Consider the following 11,682-nt stretch of genomic DNA (forward strand, 5'->3'; position numbering starts at 1 on the left):
TCCATAATTGTGGAGGAGACTGGATGTAGGTTGCATAGCACAAGACAACCGAACCAGGATATATGCTGGTGTTCTCTTTTCTCTTCTCTGCTAAGTTCTGTTTTCTGATATTCATGAGACAAAAATAAATTGTCTCATAAATTTTCGCTGCTGAGTTCAAACAGAATCAGAATTGTAATTTAGTTTAAAAAGGTTCATAACAGCAACTTAAAAGGAAGGCATAGATTCAACCCCCCTTCTCTAAGCCTACCACAACCTTCATATAGGTATATATGTGTTTGATTGTTTATACTTTTCAGGTGCAACTACAATAATATAATGGTATTAATTGATCATTTAAGTTGCATTTGTTTTTAGATACGGGACACTGAAATAAGAATATAGAGACATAAAATTATATTTGACATATATGATATGAACAGAAATATTGTGTCTATCCTTACAGGAAGAACACAGAGACATTAACAAGAGACACATCTTATTTTTTATTTTTTATTATTTTTGTTAATTTTTTTATAATTATATGTTTTATTATTATATTTTTCTTTTTAAATTTTTTGAATAAAAAAATAAAAATAAATTAAACTTTCATAATTTATTTTAGTTTATCACCAAACAAAATAAAAAAATATTAATTTTTATATTTTTATCCTTTCTGACTTATTTTCAGTGTCTTTATTTTATCCTATCATAAAAAACAAACGCTACCTTACTAAATGTACAATGGGGCTTCAAGAACATGAAAATATAGATACTTCAAATATTGACTATGAACTAATATGACTCCAGTTGTTGGAATGGAGTTTGAGTCCCTTGAAAAGGTTCGAGAATTTTATACAACACAAAGTGAAGAGTTTAGAAGCTGAAGAAAACAAGAGTCATCAAACTAGAAAAAGATGCTCATCAGTTATATTGTTTGAACTGGTAGTGAATTGAAGCTGCACTTACCATTATTTCAAGTAGAGCTCAGGATACCTAGTAATTGAAATTTTAAATTCTTTAATGATATCATATTCATGTTTTGAATAGCCTTAAAAGTGTATGTGTCGTTTTATTATCAATTTAGATTATTTGAGCAAAACATAATAAATTTTTGAAAATGTCTAAATTAACAAACCAATAACAATAATTTAAAGGAAAACAAAAATAAAGTAGCAACGGTCAAAGGAACTGCATCAAACAGCAGATGACCCAACATGATGAGATATTGCGGCAATTATAAAAGCGACGCTTGGAAACACAACTTTGAGGCGATTACAAACCGTCACTAATATAAGTGACATTTTCCAGTCTACCCAATGGCGATGATTAGAAATGGCCAAAAAACACAACTGCTATAGTATTTGGTATAGCAAGGGGTTATTCTGCCAATGGTTGGAAATCGCCACAAAATTGTTTTGTCACACCTCATGGGAAACCAATTGTCCAAACGTCAATTTTTTTTCCTAGGTTATTTTTTAATTAGGCTGGTCAATTACTAATTTATTACTGAACAATAAATTGTATACACAAAGCAAAATTTAAATTTCCAAAACTCTAAAATGTTTATTAGCGAAGATTTTATGAAGATAAGAAAAGATGATAAGAGAAAAAGATATATAGTGTAGTTTCCATTTAGATAGAAGTTCTTGTTATTATATAAAATTAATATTTAAGAACTATTAGATAATTTGATAAATTTGACTAAATTATCGTATAACAAATTGATTAAATTATCATCTAACAATTTTTAACTATTAACTTCATATAAAAATAAAGACAAATGTACGTGAATTTTTACTTTTTTGTTTTTATTTGTTTCTATTAGTGTTCTGGTGTAGTTGGTTTATATGAGCTTCTAAGAATGCTTTTGTTGATTTTGCTCTCTTTTTATTTAAAGCAGATCAAAGAAAATATGAAGAAGAAAAATAAAAAAAATAATATTAAAAAAATAACATAAAGTGTACTTAGGCGCAATGCTGGGATTTTTTATTTTTATAAATTAAATAAATATAATAATTATCAAAATAAATAATTTAAAAAATATTTACCGAAATAAATACTTTTCTCTTATTTTATTTACACTGTAAATAATATAATTTTGCATGTATCTTATTTATAGTGTAAATAATATATATATATATATATAATTAAATATAATTTTTTAAAATTACAAAAAATAATCATTTAAATTGGACCAAACTCTTAAAAATTAAACGTTTCAAATAACAGAGAAGATGAACAATTTTAAAAAATTGGATGATGAAGTTTCTGGAACTTTAGATGAAGTCATTGTTATAGAAAAGGGAAATCAGGGAAAAAGAAGAAATATGAAATTGGAAATAGAATGATCACTAGATAGAATGAGAAGAGTAAGGAAAAGAATCAGAAAGTTGAGGAAGTCACTGTTGCCGAAGAGAACGGTGAAAAGAAAATGGAGTTCTTGTAGTTGGAGGTGAAGGGTTTTTGTGGTTTGTTTTTTTAAATTTGAAAAAAAAACTTTTTTGGAAAGGTAAAACTAAAGGAGAGAGAAGCAGTCATTAATAGAAAAACGTGCTGTAGTGACATAATTATTGAATGAAAAAATATAGTTAGACAATAAAAATATTAAATAATGTGAATAATAGATATATTAGATGCTTATTTTACTAGGTGTACAGATAGTTATTTTAATATTAAGATTTAAATTGTTAATTTGGAGGTGTAATGTATTTTTATTTGATTGGTAGTTGTTCATATTGTTCAAGATGGTCATTGTTTATCTAGCACTTCCCTTATTAAATTTATGGAGACATGAATAATTAATAGAATGATTTTCAAATAATAAAGAAGATGGCAACATCCTTAAAAATTGCATTCCATTCTCAACTGCTTCCTCCATTTTCGTATCTGTCATTTCTATTCTATTGTAAATTTTGTTCAACCACTTTCAAATTATTTTTAAAATAAGAAAAGATAAGATAAAATATTTTTATATTATAAAAATATATAAAAAATAGACACAAACAATAATGCAAATATTAATTTTAATTATTTTGAATTATTTTTGAACAAAAAAATTATTGAAAAAGAGATAAAAATATAAAAAAGTTTTTATAAACAAAGTAAACCTATGTATTTTTATTTTATTAATTATTATCATTAGAATTTTAAAATTATTTTTTCAATAAAAAGTTTTTAGTTTTTTATTTCTAACAATATACTAAGAATATTACTTAAAGTTTTAAGTGAATGAAATAAGCAATAGTATTAATAATGGTTAGTTAAAAAAAATAATTGTGTTAATAGCAGTGAGCAGTTTAACGGTGTATTTATGTATGCTTTTACTTATTTCAACGGTTAAAAAGAGTAAACGTGTTAATGTGTTTATTTTAAATGGACAGTCCATCTTTTCTATTATTTAAAATATACTGTTTATCTTTTCTATTATTTAAAATCGTCCATCTTTTTTATTATTTGAAACGTTCCATTTTTAAGAGTTTGATCTAATTTAAATTATTAATATTTTTTATTATTTTCAAAAATTATATTTAATTATTTATATATACATATATCTCGTTTATACTATAAACAAGATACATAAAAAATATCTCATTTACCGTGTAAACGAAATAAAACAATATCTATTTCGATAAATATTTTTTAAATTATTTATTTCAGTAATTATTATAATTATTTTATTTATTAAAATAAAAAACCTCGCTATGCTGTCATCATACGTTGTAAATAACAGCTTTTTATTTCATTCAAAATTTTCGATTAATTTAAGGATTAATAATATTTATTACTTGATGTTATATTATAAATGGCAAAATTTTTCGAAATAGGATAATCATTATGAATGAAAATCTAATTGTGTAAATTTTTTTTTTTTTGTAGGGATAGACGCAAGTGGGGAAGTCCGCCCTGTCCTACCTAATGAGGTGGTCCTAGAATTTCATCCCACTCCGTCTAACTGCGGGTTGGCGGGCTAAACCCGTCAAAGCTCTTTTTTTTTTTTTACTATTAACTACTAAATAATATATATAATTTCACAACTATATTAATAAATTTATTATTTTTAAAGGCATAAAAAAATTATATTTTTTATATTTACAAACATTGTAATTATAAATATCTAATAAATATAATTATAAACTAAATTTTCATCCAAAACATAATTATAAATATTGTTTCCAAAACAAAATAAACATAATTCAAAACATAATTATAAATATTGTCTCCAAAACAACATAAACAGAATCTAGAACACTAAATTTTCATCTTCATACTCTTGTAAGTTGGGTTGGAAAAAAATTACAAAAATACCCCATTGTAAAAAAAAAACTAAGCCCGGCGGAAAAGCCAGCCCCACCCTACCAAAGCCCGCGGTTTAAGCGGTGCGGGTTATGTGAGCTGGCCCAGCGTGTTTAGGCTCGTTTGCCACCCTAGATAGACGAGAACAAAATTTTTTTGAGACAGGCATGGGACTTGACTGAGAATTCTCGCCTCGTCTCCAATAATTCTCGAAATTAATAAATTTACTTAATTGTTCTTAATAATTTATTTATTTTCATATATGATTTTTAATCATTTCACATGTTACATATATAGAAAGAGAAACCCTAGCTAAATTCCTAATCCTCGTTTGTATAACTTTTCAATTCAAAGATCCCTAGTACATTCATACTTCATCCAATCTCTCTGCAGCTACCTCCTCACCACTCTCACTTCTCACCGCACCGTCACCCCTCACTGCGCCGTCAACCCTCAACGCGCCACTCTTTCTATTGGCGGCATTCTTTCTCCTATTTGAGGGTGCATCCATTCTCCTTTTCGCAACTCTGCCGTCGTGTCCATTCATTCTTCTCTTCACTGCCATGTTCCCCACTTTGTCCACTCTTCTGCCTCGCCATCGCGTCTTTCCACCGTGTCAGTTTAAAAGAAGTTGTCGTTTGCCGTTTAGCATTTTTGTATAAAATCTTATTATTTTTATATAGGATTGATACTTACAGCTCTGCTTCTATAAAAATTAATAATCAGTCATGAGAATGAGATTCTGTAAACAATAAAATTGTGAAAAATAGAAATAGAAACAATATTCTCCCACAACGGAAATCAAAAATAAAAACAGAAAACAAATTTAAAGACAGAGATCGAGAGCAAGGAGACATCTCTCGCAATGTTGCCATCCCTAGTTCATATAAGTTTATGCATGTAACCAATAAATAATAGATATATAAGGGTCAAATAATTAATTGATGTCATTATTGTGAAACTCTTTACTTGTAGCAAGCACATACCGACATATGATGCCTCCAAAGAATGGAATATACACACTACAATAAATATGGGCTTTAGCAACGCCAAAATCTGCAACGCCTTAAAACCGTTCTCTTAGATAGTTTTAGACAACGATATTTTATAGTGTTGCTATTGAAGTTCAATTTTCATCATTTTTTAGCAACAAAATAAAATTGTTCTCTTTGACTATTTTAAAGAACGGTTTTATAACTGTTACTAGAATTTGTTTTTAAACAACGATTTTTTAATGTTGTTTAAATAATTGTACAAAAGATACGCTTAAAAACCGTTGCCAAAGTTGCTACACTTTAAAATCGTTCCCTTAGATGATTTTGGACAATGATTTTTATAGTGTTGCTGTTGAAGTTTAATTTTTCATTAAGTTATAGCAATAAAATAAAACCGTTCTCTTTGACTATTTGAATGAACGGTTTTATAACCTTTACAATAATTTTTTTATTAAGCAATAATTTTTTAATAGTTAAATAATTATACAAATTAAAAGATACATATAAAAATAATTCTCTGTAAATATTAAATTAGTAAAAAACTAAAAAATTATTGTTATAAATAAATAACAAATATTATGAGCTAATTTTTGGAAAAAATTTATCATAAGCTAATTTAAATTTATTTATTTATTAGAGACTTTGATTTCAGAAATTATTTTATAAGAAAAAAATTAAAATAAGTTTTGATAAATTGAATTTGAAATAAATTAAGGTTTTTACCTAGCTTTACAATTATTAAATATTTTTCAATTTACAATTTAAAGTTTTAAAAATTTAAAAATAATAAGATTTTGACTATTTGAATTAAAATTTTTATATAATTTATAATTATTAAATAATTTTTTATATTTAAATTATAAAATTTAATAGTTATAAAATAATAAAAATTTTATATTATTTGATTTAAATAATTAATATTTTTGTAATTTAATAATTTAAATTTTATAAATAAAAAAAATTAATTTTGTCATCTTATAATTTTAAATAACAACACATAATTGAAAGTCAATTAATAATTTGTTACAACAAATTCCTAACTCTAAATTTCCAATTCCATTTTACTCCAATTTTTCACATTAAACAAAGAAACCCTCATTTTTCCCATTCTCCAACCTCTAAAACACGCAGCCCTTCACCCCCCTTTCTATTTCAACCCACGCACACACAACAGAGAAAGAGAAGAGAGGAACGGAGCCCTTCACGTCGCCGTCAGATCTAAAGCCGCCGAGGATCCGAACACCGTCGAAGCCGCACCGTCGTGTCACCGTCGCTGTGCCTCCGCCGAACCCGTCACACCGCCACTGCCGTGATGTCATTGCTGTCGCAAGGGAGAATAGATGTGTGAGGAAGGAAGCTCGCAGGGGAGAAAGAAGACGCCGCCTGTTCCCCCAGCTCCGTCGCGTCTAATCTCCACTGTCGCCATCGAAGGTCCGTCACCGTGGCTGTGGAGAGGAGCCGCCGTTCATGCTTGTCGCCACCAAAAGAGGACCCGCTGCCGCCGTCGATTGTCACAGGAGAACACACCGCCGTGCCTCTGGTCGCCGGAATAACGGACTGGAAAGAAGGGGGCTGCCTCTCCTGTTGCTGCTGCTTCGTTCTTTTATTGTAAGCCGTCTCTGTTTTCAATTCCAATGAATTCATTTATATTTTCGATTCCATTGAGTTTGAATTCTCCGTTTTGCTGTAACCATGGTCACTATTGTTAGAGTTTAATTGATTTGGTTTCTGTTTTGATTTGAATATTGATTTAGTATAACGCTACCTATTTTGGTCACTGGTTCTCTGAGTTAAAATGATGGGTTATCTCAATGATAATATTCTAGGTGATTGAGTGATGCAACTTTTATGATTTTGATTTGATAATTAGTTCTCTGAAAATGTTGTTTTGGTTTTGTTTTGATTTTAACATTAATTTTATATTGATTTACACTACAAGAAAAAATTGTCTATTGCCACACTTTTAAAGCGTGGCGAAAAGCTGAAAAAACGTTGCGATAGCTTTTCGCCACGCTTTTTGAGCTACCGCAACGCTTTTGAAAGGGTAACCTCTGAAAGGGTGGCGGTTGTCCTATCGCCACGCTTTTTTTGCCACGCTTTTTTACAAATTGCCACTTTTAAAAGCGTGGTTGTAGGTGGGAGATATAAAGCGTGGCGATAGGGAGAGATACGGCCACGCTTTTAAAGCGTGGCGATAGCCTTATCAAATTAAAAAAAATTCCTTTTTTGACTTTACCTTCATCACTACACAATATAAATTTTCAGTCCTTTTTTATTACCAAAGCAGTATGCAATTTTTATTACAAGATAAATCAAATAGTAATTACTGACATATAATTTTTGCTATAATTGTTTTATACATTAATACTCAAATACAAAATAAATCTCAAGTTCAAAACTCTAATTTCTCAACAAGCTTTTCAACTTGAGCAAAAAATACAATGCTATCTAATACTTCAATTAGCTTACCAAATTTGACAATCATTATACAGATTTACTAAGGTGGGATTTACAAATCTTGGTAGGTTCGTTCCTTCCCTTTTGGCGTTTGAAACATCATGAAAACATTAAACCTGAAAGCCATCTTAGCAACATCTGTCTGCTCTGGCACTGCAGGAAAAACTTTGTCCACCACAATCACCTTTCCATCATTCGGTGTATAGCCTTCCAGCAATTCTTTAATATCTTCAAGCATTCTTCGTCATCCCAATCATGAAGTATGTTCTAGAAATAAAATAATATAATCTAAGAAAACTATGGGATCAACTCAATCATAATATATATAGTTTGTTCCATTAACATTAACTCCTGTTTCTAGTGTAAATGTTTCGACATGCTATCAAATAAATTATTTATATCAAATATATATATTAAAATGCAAAAATATATATTGAAAATGAATTCAATAATACATTTATTATACACAAATATACAAAATCTAATTTACTAATTAATTTTTAATGTGTATATGATATTGATAGATATAAGAGCAATGCATCAGAAAAGCATAAGGACCAAGTGACAGAGCAATCAAGAAAGCCTTCAAAAATATCTGTTTTAACTAATTTCCCTTTGTGCTTAGTTAGTTAGTCGTTCTGTTATACTCTTAGACCAACTCAATCTCTTATACATGTGTATAAAGTGGATGACATGATTGTATAATGTAATCAAGAACACAAATCATATATTCAATATCATAATTTCTATATTCTGCAGAATTCATTTTCTCCTCTCTTTTCATTATTCTCTCAATCTTAGTGCTAAGTCTTTCAGAAACAGACATTAAATGAACTGAGGCTGCAAGAATCAAGCAAACTATGAGAGATAATATATAAGTGTGTGTTAACATTTCATGAAAAACTCAATATAATAAGTGAGCCAATATAATAAGTAAGACTTGAGTTCACCCCTGCCAAATGGAACTACTATATTAATTACTGTTAAACCTTCACCAATATCATGTCTTAATCCAATGTAAGGTTCTTTGAGCAATCACACTAGATCTTCATATCTAATTACAATGTCATAGATCAAATTGGATCACTTGGTTCTGAGTCTTCAATTATTGTCAAGATTCATAAGCATCAAAATAGTGTAAAGAGACATTTTGTATACTAAATTGAGAAATTAGAAGACAACCAGTTTAAGAGAGAGTAAATTCAATTAACAAATCAAATATATTAAACAAGTGAATTTTATATGCTTCAATAAGAATAATGAAATGAATGGAGTCCTAGAATCTAGTCTCAGATCATGGGAAATATATATCACGAAGTCCTTACTGATCTTAATACTATTTTCAATGCGGTCGGTGATGTTCTTTTCATTCCTTTAAAAAATGTAGCTATCCATTCATTTCCTTCTTTGTTTGCTTCAGCTTCCTTTAGATAAAAAGCATACAGTCATATGTAGCCGAAAGAGGACATGAACATAAAATAAGAAAATAACATGTGTAAATAACTTGTAAGAAACTTACCAAAGATTTAATAATTTCTTCAATGGAATTTTTAGAGAAGCATTCATCAATTACTGTATGCCTAAAAATCTCCAAATACTGTCATTAATACAGTGCAATTTTCGGCTAATCAGAAAAGAAATTTGGATATCATTGATGAAATAGTGATTACTTGTTTAAGATACTCTCTTCATCAAGTTTGACTTCTGAAGAAAATTCTTCAATCACTGATCTTACATCATTCTCATCATCAGAATTTAGGCTAATCATGCGCTTCTCAAGTTCCATAATTTTCTGGTACATATAAAATGTTATCATTATTTATCAAATTAACCCTTGAAGTCCATTTTATATCTACTGATTAGAAAATTGTTCCACTCATGTCCCTACAAGCATCAAAATTGTTCATCTTCTTTGGCCCGGCCTTCGTCGATGCACCTCGAAGCAGCGATCCGAACCCTCCCTTGCCGCCCTTCAGCCGCAGAAGAAGTCGCACTGTCGGGAAGATGTTGCTGCCTTCCGGCGAGCAGATGGCCGAGGAGGAGACGGTAAGAGGCTAATGACGCTGACGCTGTTGGATGCTAGGGTAGAGGCGACGAGGAGACAAGGCTAACAGCGCAGCGAGGCCTGTGCTGGTGATGGCGGGGATCTAAGCTCTTCCAGGGTTGCCATTAATGAGAGTGACGGTAAGAGTTGAGAGTAAGAGAGTCCCGATCGAAGCTTTTGGCCAAGTTTGAGGGTTATTGGGTTGGGGGCTGGGTTATTAGGGTTTTTTTTAAAAACTTTTTGGCCACGCTTTTAAAGCATGCCAAAAGAGTACTAGGATATGGCCACGCTTTATACGCGTTACCATAATGAAACCATGTCGCCACGCTTTCAAAACGTCCCAGTTTCTCTCTATGGCCATGCTTTTGAAGTGTGGTAGAAAAAAATGTGGTTGTATCTCTAATCAATTGCCACTCTTACAAAAGCGTAGCCATTGACCCTTTTCTCCATGCTTTTGAAGCGTGGCGAGAAAAAATGTAGCCAAATCTCTATTCAATCGCCACGTTTTTAAAGCGTGGCCATAGGCCTTTTTTCTTGTAGTGTTAGTATAATGCTGTGTGATTTTGATTTGGAATTGGTTCTCTGGAAATGTTATTTTGATTTTAATATTAATTTGGTATAGTACTATTCTGATTTTGATTTGGTAATTGGTTATCTGAAAATGCTGTTCTGATTTTGTGTTAGTTTTAATATTGATTTTAGTCAATGCTCTGTTTTGGTCATTGATTTAAAATAGAAAAATATTATCACAATTATGAAGATTTGTATATGGTTGATTAGTTTGGTGGCTTCTACTCATGTGCTATTATTTTGAGTCTCTTCAATGCAAATAAGTTTGATTTTGTTGTTAATTTTTGGATGTCATAAATCAAAAAAGTGTTTTGGTTCACTTAGTGAATTTGTCTATTTGTGCAGGTAGAGAAAAGAGAAAAGAAAAAAGAGAAAAGAGACTATAATTATAGATGATGTTGAAGAGTGTGGCAGCTTGCAAGAAAGGCCAACTAAAAAGGGAAAAACACGTCAAATTACTTCAATGCCGATTGATATATTTTTTCAACTTAACAATGAACCTGATGGTGAAGAGCAATTGGATGAGAATAAAGAAGATAATATAGAGGAGCAGGACAAGGATTATATTAATCCAACTGAGGCTGAAGTCATAGATAATACTGTGAAAGGTAAATTTTTTGTCTCCTTAAAAATCTTTTATGACATCATTTCTCTTTAAATTTACTGCTGTGAAAGATTTATATATGATGACTTCTTTGTATAATAGGGATATATTTTAATAATTAATTTATTGGATCTATTAATTGGTGGGGGCGGCAGGGTTGGTTGAAAAAGAGTGTTTGGTGAGCATGATGATGAAAATGGTTGTATGTGAGGACATGACTTTTTATTATTTTCATTAATAAGCACAATTAATTTACTTGAATTGATTAATTTGAGCTAGGCTTTCAATAAAATCAAGACTCAAGTTAAATAGCAAAATCTGAACAAGAAAATTAAGACTCAAGTGTTAAATAGTTAGTTTTCTTATAGCAGTTGTAAGAGTCTATGACTTTTTCTTGGTGCACTAGGATATAAATAACTCTCTATATAATTGAGGTGTAATTGCTATCATTTTTCTAAATAATAGTTCAGTTTACTTTCACTGTAAGCTATCTGTTTTTCTAGCTGCTGCATCTTTTCTATTTAGTCCTAGTTCATTCTTTCCTCTTTCTTTTTTGGAAAAGATTTTAGTTGCTTGTCATTCATTGAATTAAGAGAAAAAGCTTTCACAAATGAGGCCGATATCAATTTAAGCAAAATAGATATTGCTCATAACTTATTATAATATTTTTAAGTTTTCTTTATTTCAATTTCACACTTCAGTTCATGTAAAATTATTATGTTTGCATAGCTGTATAT

The 11,682-nt window shown here is 29.9% G+C and overlaps 1 long non-coding RNA gene across 2 annotated transcripts; it reads left to right on the top strand.

Moving 5' to 3' along the window:
* The first annotated feature begins 6,382 nt into the window (after nt 1–6,382).
* LOC112755522 (uncharacterized) lies at nt 6,383–8,488 on the top strand. Of its 2 annotated transcripts, none has more exons than XR_003814575.2 (3): nt 6,383–6,878; nt 7,763–7,987; nt 8,252–8,488. It is a non-coding gene; the product is annotated as an uncharacterized lncRNA (long non-coding RNA). The 2 variants fall into 2 exon arrangements; XR_003179023.3 differs by having other exon boundaries at nt 6,450–6,878; nt 7,796–7,987.
* Nucleotides 8,489–11,682: the final 3,194 nt, after the last annotated feature.

Source organism: Arachis hypogaea, chromosome 6 (genome assembly GCF_003086295.3).
Source record: "Arachis hypogaea cultivar Tifrunner chromosome 6, arahy.Tifrunner.gnm2.J5K5, whole genome shotgun sequence".
In the NCBI taxonomy this organism is placed as follows: Eukaryota; Viridiplantae; Streptophyta; class Magnoliopsida; order Fabales; family Fabaceae; genus Arachis; species Arachis hypogaea.